An 11,710-nucleotide genomic window follows, 5' to 3' on the forward strand; every position below is an offset into this window, starting at 1 on the left:
CTTTCAGTACTGGGACCAGGTTACATCCAATTGAGTTGTTGGTCAAAGGGGAAAATACAATCCTCATACAAAGAGGTTAGGGTTAGGGTTAGGGTTAGGGTTAGGGTGCCAAGAATATAGGTTGCTCACAAACAGACGACAAGGCCACATTGCTGAAGACAATATCCATACAACTCATTAAGCATGGAGAGGTAAAGATGGTATCTACATAGAACCATCACCCTATATTCTAGTGTTTATGACACAGAATATTATTCTGGAAGCTACCAAAAAAGAAACATAAACATCAACCCAGCCACAAAACCTTTGATCTGCAATCTGTCCTGCCTGCAAAATATGCTAGGGCAGTGGTGGCACATACCTTGTGGGAGTAATCAACAACTGTCTGATTTGATTTAAGGCCTACTCCATAAGATGGGACCCAAACCCAAAACTACTTGAGTGACCAGAACCAGAGACTTAGATAGCTCAGAAATGTAGAGTAAAACTAAATACTACTGGTCTAAAAAATGAAAAAAAAATGTGACAAAATGACTACTGATGACATTCTGCTATACTCATAGATCATTACCTTTTTTATTGAGCTATTATCAGAGACACTTCTTCCTGAAGTAGACAGAAACAAATCCAAAGATCCACAACCAGACATTACACATGGAGAGAGACCTTGGAACACACAGTTCTAAATGGGCTGTCTCTATCAAATTCTTCTCCTCAGAACCCAGAGAAGCCTATAGAAGAGAAGGCAGAAAATGTGTAAGAGACAGATAGGATGGAGGATACCAGGAGAACAAGGCCCTCTAAATCAACTAATCAAGGCTCATATGAGCTCACAGAGATTGAAGTAGTAAGCACAGGGCCTACATGGGTGTGCCCCAGGTTCTCTGCATACATATTATAGCTTGCAGTTTAGTATTTTAAGAGACTCCCAAGTGTGTGAATGGATGAATGAGTCTTTGATTCATGTGCTAGCACCTTCCATTAACTAAAGAATGCAGTCAACTTCTGTCACAAACACATTTATGGATCTGAAAAAGCACAAGCCAGTCCATAATTTTAACAAAGTCAGTATTAATTTAAATAAAGACATCTACCACTAGGTGGGCTTCATGTTAAATATTCTTTTAAAATGTAAACATATGCATGGAGGGGGAAGGTAAGGGGCAGTGTGGGAAGAAAACAAACTTTGGGAGGCACTAAGCCAGTCATTACCTTGATCATGGGTGATTGGAATTACGACATCATCACAGGTGTTTATATTTATCCAAACTCATCAAACTGTCCACCTGAAGTATGCACTGTTTTTTGGTTTATCATACTTCAATAAAGCTGTTTAAACACACACACACATACCTCTCAAATGGTGAAGAATAAAAAGTCTAATTAACAGTAAATATAGACAAGGAAAGTAATGGATTCATATACATACTGTGTGCACAGAGTTTAATTATGCAGGAGGAGAAACCAACCTTTTAAATACAGGTGTCTAATTAAAGTACATTCCTGTGAACTTGGATTCCTTCTGCATTACGTTAGAGCAATTGAATCAGGCTATCACCATAACCAGGCACGTGGTGGCAGTCTGTCTAACTCTTACATACCTGAGGTCCTGTGACTATATTGACCAATAACATTTATACCAGCTGATGGTCACTTGATCCTCATATTTCTCTATTTAGTAAATTGTTCTACAAGTCAACTTGAAATTTGAGGTGAACATTTTCTGGGACATTCCTGTTCAACTTTGAAAAAGATATTTTCTGCCAAATAAGTCTAGCCTGAACAGGTCTAGAAAGGAATCAGGTTGGCACAAGATCCTAAAACAGGCTTCTGAAGGTGAACCCTCTTTCAGCTAATAAAGACAGACTCAGACTAGTTTTGGAAAATAATATTTAGCAATTAGATACATGCATTTAATCCTTCTGAATGAAAAAAATCATTTTTAAAATAATTACTGGATGAAAGCATAAGTCTTTTTTGCTTACTAAAAAAGGATAGCTTTAAGCTGAGTGACACATAGTCTTTGGTGGACAAATTCTAGAAATCAACTGCCTTAAATCCATTTTTCTCCCTTTCTCCCTCCTCTCTGGAAGAAATATGTAAGGCAGTTTCTAGGTACAATGTCAGCAGTGTGCAAGGCAGTGACGAACTCCTGTCCTTAAAAAGGGGAAATAAAATTATTTGCATCCCATTAATGATAAGAAAATAAGGATAACAAATAATAATAATTGTTTTCTGAAACTGTAAATAACAGAAAAAAATATTTTCAGTTCCTCCAAAAACTGCTAGCTTGGGCTTTGTTCAATCACAACTTATTGCTGGTCTTTACAGATTTATTCTCACTTCTAAGCCATGTGCAGTTTTCTGAAGACATCAACATGTGCCTAAAATCATAGGCTGTAGGGCTCATTTATATGTATTAACCACAGACTTTCTGCCACTGTCTGACTCCTTATGCCATCCAGTATTTTTAGGATACTGAATTTTTAGTTCTTCTGTAACTCTTCCCAGACAAGTTCTACTCAGCTCAGTCACGCTAAAAAGAGGCAGCCTTCTGAGTGCTGCCTATGCCTGTGGAAGGCCCAGTTCTAGGCCTCCTCACTGGTTTCTTTAGGGCTGGCACTGTGATGGCTTAGTCTGTGTTGGTCAGAAACAAAGTCACACTGCTATGACACTACTGGTTTAGAAATGTGTAAGAATACAGGTGCTTTGAGGTAAGAATCAAGTCTCACTCTTGGTGAGTCTGACACTTGAGGGGTCAGAAGCATCTAGTAAACAATGGTCACCTTAATCTACCAGAGGTCAATCAATTATAAAATATCTGGTCACCTAGAATAATATACTTCAACATACACACACATACACACACACACACACACACACACACACACACACACACACACACACAAATGAAACCCCAACAGATAAACATCTCCATTCAGGATTGTACCTGTATATGTCTTTATCCACTTAACAGCAAAAGGGTCCTGGGTAGGGCAAGGGGAACTCTCAGGAAGACTTTTAACCTTCACTATAGCCTGCCTGTCACACAACCATGGAAGTCTACTATAAACCAAACCACACTGTGTACTGTACTAACTAATAGAGTTCTGTGGCTGTATGACAATTTATGTTTAACTAAGACTATACAAATTCTCATACCACAAAGGAAAAGGGAGAAAGATAATCTAACAGATGAAGTGTGAAGATTTGGAAGCACCAAATTCTGATCATTTTAAAAGGATAAAAGGCCAAATGTATATCATTATACATGCAGACTCTATCTGATAAAGCTGCCAGCTATAACATGCAATGCTCAGCAAAGAAGAAGAAGGAAGAAAAATCTGGATTCTCCTAGTGTAACAAGGAGAAAATTGAAAAGGTAAATAAGATTTAGTGGTCCGAATTGTATTGCATAAAAGGCAGTGGGGATACTAGTTGCTTTATATAACCTTTAGAGAATGTGAGAAAGACAGCAGTATATAGTTCTTACCTACAATCAAATATTTGCTGCCAAACTGGTTGAGGCTGGTTGCCACACAGTGAAAATGAATCCACTTTTTCAATTGGCTCTAGGAACAAGTATTTTGTTGGAAACAGCTTAGTACAAACCAAGGCCCATGCCACATCCTGACAACAGCATTCTTCTTCTGGCCTCAGTTTAGTTGTAGATGCTGAACTGTGCCCATACTGACCCTGGAAGGGTTTTCCCAGTACATAGCCGGTTCTGGAAAGCAAAAACAAATACTTAGAGAAACACCATCAAACCAGTTAAAACTCAAAGTTAACAATTTAGAAAGGTAGGGCTAGGAAGGTATTTTAAAAAGTTTCTAAAGTACTTTCCATAATAGCAGGAGGATGTGAATTTAGTTCACAGAACCAAAGTTGGAAAAATAAACAAGGTATGATGTGGTGTTTGATTATAATCCTAGCAATGGAGAAACAAGACAGGTGAATTCTTTGGCTTGCTAACCAGCGAGCCTCCTCCAGTTGATGAGTTCCACTAAGACAAGGTATTAAAACAAGGTGGACAGTACCCAAAGACAACACTGATGCTTGACCTCTGGCCTATACACCACACATAAGAGAGGGAAACATTTAAAAAAAAAAGTTCTACTTTCAACTGGAGATCATTTATTATTATACTATACAATGTATATTATAAAACTGAATGAGGATACTAAAATGGATCACTACTAGTGACAAACTACAGGGGATGTCAGCCAACACAACAAAACTAGAAACATAGGTAGGAGAGGACAGGGCCCTGACATTCCTCAGTAGAGACATCAGCTATGCTACTAGAATGGCTCTGTAGAAGATGAGGATTAACAGGTGGAGAAAATCTGAAAGGTTAGCAAGGGAGGAAAGTAACTGTTGTGGTCTTAGTTTAAAAAGTTAGAAATCAACAAGAAAGCAAGGACTATCCCTAAGCTTGGAGGAAGGGCAAGAGATGAAGGAAGGAAGTCTTTCTTCCTGTGCAGTGAAACACTGGCCAATTTCATTACTAGGTTTAAAGGGGGAAATGACAAGAATAAAAATGCTGTTTATATTGATGGTAAGTAACACAGGGGAAATCTGGTTCCTCTTTCTGTGAGGGGAAGAAGGGGTCAGGAGAGGTATGCACTAAAAGACTTAGCTGAAAGTGAGGTGCGGTTGGAGGGGGGACTGCCAATATGCCCGAGGAATGTAACTATCAGTTAAAAAGGAGAGACGTTAATTAGCCGTGTCTTCCTATCATGTGTGAGGCCCTGGCATCTATATCAAGCCACTCCTCCCGACAGAAGGCTCTGCATTTTTCTGTAGCTAAAATCTAGGCTCCAGGTCCCAAGTCCAAGTTTATTTTCTTGCTTCCTATGGTATAAAAACTGTCTCAGGTTCTCATGGGAAATTACTATTCATTTTCTGACACATTCTCTCTTGGAAACCTTATTTAGATGATCAAACTCTTTGTAATTTTGGAAACAAAATGGAAAAAAAAAGTGCCAGACATGGCCATTCTTTCACTTTCCCACTTTAACAGTGGTAGCACTAATAAGGAAATCCTACATAGACTGGAGGGAGCTGAAATGCCCATCACCACATTTCTTCCAGGCCCTATAAAAACTGGCAAAGAGCAGAATCATAAATGATAAAAGAGCAGTAGCAGATGATTTGGCAAAAATGAAACAAAGGAACAGACTTTTCACTGACTGAGTTTCATTTCCAGACAGAATCTTACATTCTTTTTTCACCTTTATTAATATAGCCCCTAATGCTTTTAAAGCTAAAATACAACTGAGTGATTTTCCAAGCATGGACACAACCTTTACAGACAAGACCTCTCAAGATCCGAGTAAACAAGCCGTGTTTTGTTTTCAACATGCAAATAGGGACAGACAGAAAGCACTTAGGAAAACTGTCATTTACCAATACACCAAACAAGCTACAAAACATTGTTTACTAGAGCTCTCAACCAGGATACAAGCCACAAAATCAAGCATAAAAAAGAAACCCCACAGTTCTTTGACTTTATTACATTGGAAAAATGCACACAGCGTTACTTCCCTCTAAATATAAAAGGTTCTAAGGAACCTATCAGGCAGGCAGACTATTTTATGCTTTTCCTCTCAGAGTCTTAAATTTACTTGCCCACAGAATCCTTCTCATGCTCCCTCAATACATATTTGTTAAGTACCATCTCAGAGTACTGGAGGCTATACTTGGTCCCTGCATAGTTTATCACATGAGCTGATAACAAGTTCAGGTGGCAAATTATGTAAGGAGTGCTCTGGAGGCAATTTCCTCAAAACCAAATAGGAGAAAAAGTAAGAGAGATAGTGAGGGACACTGAAAGTGACATGTACTTGGAGAAGAAATATGCTATCAACATACCCCAGGTGAGAAAGGACCAATGCATGGACCAATCTTCCAGGAGAAAAACTCAACAGTACCTGCCTTTGCCTATGGTTTTATGAGTCATTGTCAATCAATTATTTATTATTTAGTAACCCTTTAGAAAGAACTAGAAATAACTGCAGGATTTTGTTCACTGCGTTATATTCTAGTTTTGAATGAAGCCATAGGGTACCAAATGGAATTAGACAACCATTTCAAAGTCCCTCACTTTCAATGTTCAAGAGGGTCTACTCTAATCTCTACTCAGTACTGTACCAGTAATACAGCTATGAGGTGAGTAATTACACAGGCAATGCTGGTGTACACAGAGCTGCGTTTTCTCTGAGTCTCTGACTCTTATAAGAACCTTAGAAAACTAAGCACTCGCATTATTATCTGTTTACAGATTGGGAAACAGAGGCTTACACGGGGTCTTTTTTAGGGCTTTCACATATATAAAATGAATTCCTCAAGATTAGTGAGCTAAGAGTCTAGATTGAATAGTCACTGATACAAGTTTGGGAAAATAGCAAGGTGTAAATAGCAAGTAGCAAGAGAGAATGGAGTCAGTTCTGACCAGAGAAAGAAACACAAGGGTCCCTGTGATTCAGAAAACAGCTTGCCCTTTCTGAGCCCCTTTACTCTTCAAACAAAAGGAAACAATTCTGATCCATGTGAGCAAGGAAAGGCTTCACACAGAGAAGTAGATACTGTATAATCTCAGGCTAGCTTCTGAAGCTACAGCCTTGCTGCATGCAAGCCCTATACTTGTGTGTAAGTTCATGTTTATAAACCAGCAGATGGCTGTCCCACCAATGTTGGGGGAAAAACACTTCCTGAAAAATGACACTAATTTAAATGACATAGAGTAGTGAGAGATAGGACAGCTACAGACTATATTCACTGTTCAACTTTAGTTGTTCATCTATACTAGAAGTTCTGTATTTCAATACCCAAAGCATTAAAACTCTATCAAGTTTTCCTTTCCTATGACAGGGTAATCTTGATTTTACCAAACAGGGATTTTTTCCAACCCTTTATCTATTGTAAAAATGATATCTTGTGCCAGGCAGTGGTGGCACACGCCTTTAATCCCAGCACTTGGGAGGCAGAGGCAGGCAGATTTCTGAGTTCAAGGCCAGCCTGGTCTACAGAGTGAGTTCCAAGACAGCCAGGGCTACACAGAGAAACCTTGTCTCAAAAAATAAAGAAAAATGATATCTTGCTTTCTTCATATTCTTCTAAAATTGAGGAATAACCAACATACAATAAACTACACATAATTAAATTAGATGACTGGGAAGTTTGCAAAACAGAATCACCCATGAAATATCAACATAAATAATAAAGTGAAATTATCCACTAGATCTGGTTTTCTTTTGCCCTTTTGCAACCCTTCCCTCTTGTTACCCATCCCTCTGTTTGCCACTTCATACAATCACCAATCACTCCTGTAATTTCCACTGAGAATTCTAGAAATTGATGTATGCAGAATTAAATAGAGTATGTTCTCATAAGTAAGGGTTCCTCCTTTTATTTAAAGTAGTAGCATATTCCATAACTGAGTAGTATCCATTGAGATATATTGTTGTTGATTTGTTCGCCCATTAACTTTCAGTTGGACATTTGTGCGTTTCTAGTTTTTTACTATAACTAATAAAACTGCTATGGGCATTCAAATACAACACTGCATTCTTATCTCTCTAAATGAGACATCTTGGTCACATAGTAAGTGTGTGTTTGACATTTTATGAAATTCCTAAATTGTCTTCTAAAATATTTCTACCATTTCACATTTCTTCCTAAATGTCACTGAGAGCCCTAAATCTCTGCATCCTCTACTTCCACTTGATAGTCTTTTTACATTACAGCCATTCAAATAGTATGTAGTTATAAATATTTCTCCAATGAATATCAATGTAGAACACCCTCATGCACTTATCTCTAATATGTGTATCTTCTTCAGTGAATGGTCTGTGGAGATCCTTTGCTCGTGTTTTAATCTTGATGGTTTTTTATTATTGAAAATGTCATCAGTTTTCATGAGTGGTTGAAGACTGGAAATAAGCTCAATCAGATTTTACAGAACTTATGGTAAACAAGTAATTAAATAGCCACAAAAGATTTTCTAAAGCCCATGCTGAGATAAAATATTCTGTTTTGATGAACTTGAAACACCTTCAAAGCTTGAAAATAATTTAATTATTTACATGACCACTGCTGCAAGATCTAGAGCATAATTAGTAAACAAAGTAATCCTATGCACTACATGATATCTAAAAGTGCCCCTTGGTTATTCCTCAGAAAAATTACCCAATTTTCATCCATAAGACACACTTCAAGTCATCTCCTAATCATACTCTAGTCTCACTGATTCTATTTTACAAAAAATTATTTTGTAAAATAATTTTCCTATTCAAACTCAGACCAACATCCAAAAGTAAATAAGGTTAAAACCTGTGTCACATTTGTTTGTACAAATGGTGGCAAATAAAATGTGACCTGTAAGAAGAACAAGACTTCCCATTAAAGATGTGTTAGGAGCAGATAAATATATGCATGGTTCTAGGCATTGCTCTAAGTGAAGATAGGCCTTGGTTCTGTTGTATGGCACCATCGGGTCAGAGCTCAATTATTACAGTTGATGTGGGTTTCCTTTTAGATGCCTGGAAAATGACTCTGCTGACCACATCCACATTCTGAAATAGTTTTTGAGAACTTGTAACCAAACTGCAGGAACTGACTCATTTTGCAGTGCCCAGCTACCACACAATCATTTCGAAGAGACTCAAGTCAAAGGCAGAAAAACCAAGGTTTCAGAATATAGGCAGAAAGTTGTCTAGATTTGCATGGCAGGAGGGGGAAATTCCAGGAAACAAGGAATAAACAAAGACTAAGGCCAGGAGATTAGGTCTCAGAGGAAGAAGTGAGCACAACACAATTCTTACAGACAATGTGTGCTGTTGTCTTCAAGGCAAGAAGGCAGCTCTTTCTTTCTAGAAGTAAATTCAGTGGAGAAATGTACATAGGATGAATCATACAAAATGGTGCCTTAAAAGGCCATTCTTGAATTCCCCATCCTCCTCAGTTCCTCAGCAAAGCGAAGGTCAGTCCTAAGCACTCCCTTGCTTCATAGGATAGAAGCAGGGATGGACAGCATGTCCCAGACACCAGGAAGAATGAAGGGTTGACACCTGGGCTTGGAAGCAACGGTTTCTTGACTCCCCTTGGACTTCCCTACTTCCTACATATCCATTTCTCCATCTTCCTCTTGGTTCCCTATGCAAGTCATCCAAGGAAATTGTACATAGAAGAAAGAAAGGAAGAAAGAAAGACAGACAGACAGGAAGAAAGGAAGGAAGGAGGTAGGGAAGAAGGGAGAGAGGGAGGGAGAGAAAGAGAGAGAGAGAGAGAGAGAGAGGAGAAGAGAGAAAAGCTATTCTATAACTTCCCCATTATCGAGGGGCAGAAAAGCCAAGGAGTTATTGGTGTGTGGATGCCAAACAGAATGTGGGAAAGTAAAAAATCCTGTGTTGACTAATTTTTTTGCTTACCTCTGATCTACATGAGCTTCCTAGAACCATGTGCTTCCTAGGAATGCAGACCTCACAATTCACACTGAAATACTTAGTCTCTTCAATGTCTTTGTGGCTAAAAGATGCAGGTCAGCTTATTTCATTGAAGAAAATTTCAATGATTATTAAAAAAGAATCAATGGGCAATGAAGTCCAGGTTGAACATAATACTTGGTATTATGGTAAACCCTGTCTTCAAGAAGAGTATTCCCAACTGCAGTGTGGTGACAAGTACCACTTACTCTGGAGTGTTAGTAGTATTACATTTTCTTCTCCCCACTTGGAAAAAAAAGCATTCCTCCTTAATTTTCATAGTTTTAACTGAAGATTGAAAACAAACAAATAAACAACAACAACAGGAAATCAAGCAACCAAACAAGACATCCTCAAACTTAACTGAGGTCAGAATCAGAGTTCAAGTTCACTTTAAATTATTTTTTAAGATATCTTTGGGGAGACTTTTGTTAACATTTACTTTTCTGTATAGAAATGGTTTGAAAGTTTAAGTGGTGTGAAATCATATTTATAATTTAGCCATGAAAGAAGGAAGTCAGTGATCCAGCCAGCCATTTTTTACTGCAGAGTACCCCCCTCCCCAAGCATTTTCTTCTCCGTTTAAGCAAGGAATTTGTTTGATAGAAAATGTTTAAATACTGTGTGTGTGTCTGTGAGAGGTATAGTGGCCCCCAAATGGCAAGTGTCAAACAAAAGACCTTTACTGAGGGAAGAGAGACAAAGTAAGTTTATAGCTTACAGCTACTCCTCTCTCCAACCCTATCTTATAGACTTTTAGTCTATCCCCTTTTTTCTGTCATTCTTCTGTCTGCAGGAAGACCTTGAATGAATGATAATAAGGATGAATGAATGAACAGAAAAAAAGGATGGAATGAAGGGAAGCCTTATTAGCATGTCCTCCTAGAAGTAGGATCAGTTCAAGAACAATGAAAAGTTTTAGAGATTTCCAAGTCCTTTAAATCCATGGCCTTGGGCGGGCTGCCTTCAACTGCCTTCTACACTGAATTCTTAGTATTTACAGCGAGAGAAAGTTATCAACTTTCAAGCTGCATTTCTATAATATGAAACTAAACTCCTGGTACAAACAGGAAGTTTTGTTTTTCATGGACATTGGTGGTTGCTTCTAAGCTGTTCCTATAGAAAGCCTTCAGAACTAGATGGAGGCAAAGGAAACATATATTCATAAATACAAATTCCTACTCCCTGTACCTTTCTATCAAAAGTTCACCAAACTTTTCAAGTGCTCACATACTTCTCTTCTCTACCCCCACCTTCAAGTAAAAATTTGAGAGGAAAAAAAATAGAGGAAGTTAGATGAGTAAATTTATTAGTGCTTTAGATAACTGAAAACAAGGAATTCCCCCTCCTGGATTTCAGTGGCCAATTCAAACTCATAAACATCAGTGACTAAGACGGTTCCCACTGACTTGTGAACTAAGAAGCAGAAAAAGTCAACTGTGTATTTCAATATTGAGAGGCCCAGGACTGAAAGATGTTACACTTTCTACAACAGAATTGAGACGATCACTATGGAAACTTTCGGCTTCAGCCAACTTTTACTCTGCCTTTGGACCCAAATTCCTTCCCATCTGTTCTGCCAACAGCCTATTTGGATTCAGATTTTGTTTCTGCAATAGGCAAGTGGCCCTAAGTAAGTTTCTTTGTTTCTTGGTGCTTTAGGACTCTCACCTACAAAATAGACACAACACAATAGCACCAACTGCTTGCTATAAGGATCCCACAGATAATGCCAGTAGACTACCCACAATAGCAGCTACCCAAAACACACTAAATCTACCATGAATAGCAGCCAAAAAAATTGCTATTTTAGTTAATCTGCCATGCCAACAGTCACATAGAGTTTACCACAAACACATAGGCCTGGAGCTAAGCTGAAAGTGTTTGGGGAATACAAGTGAGTAGAGAACCATTCATTACTCCAGGTTCCTCAACGTGCTTTTTTATGCAGGTTCAAGTGAAAGGTGACATAACTCACTATCCAGGCTCTGTGATTTAGAAAAAACAACAGACCCACTCAACTACCAAGGGGCAAAGGAAGCTGAAAACACAAGCACACTTGTTCCCTAACCTTGGGCCTCTAACAAAATAAATAGTTCAGATTTGGAGATGATTTTGTATGCAGGTATTTAGAACTATGAGTGCAAGCAGCAAAGCATGGCTTGGGCTGTATAAATTCAACCCATTTTTCTTAATTAAGACTCTAGCTTTTTGGATTTTTGTTT

The 11,710-nt window shown here is 38.3% G+C and overlaps 1 long non-coding RNA gene across 2 annotated transcripts in view; it reads right to left on the reverse strand.

Moving 5' to 3' along the window:
* Window positions 1-6: 6 nt before the first annotated feature.
* The window catches only part of LOC116072636, a 74,565-nt gene continuing 62,861 nt past the window's right edge, over window positions 7-11,710 (reverse strand). For both annotated transcript variants that reach the window (XR_004111533.1, XR_004111535.1), the window contains one exon: window positions 7-3,727. This is a non-coding gene — a long non-coding RNA (uncharacterized LOC116072636). The remainder of the gene's footprint in view (window positions 3,728-11,710) is intronic.

Source organism: Mastomys coucha, chromosome X, assembly GCF_008632895.1.
Source record: "Mastomys coucha isolate ucsf_1 chromosome X, UCSF_Mcou_1, whole genome shotgun sequence".
Lineage (NCBI taxonomy): Eukaryota > Metazoa > Chordata > Mammalia > Rodentia > Muridae > Mastomys > Mastomys coucha.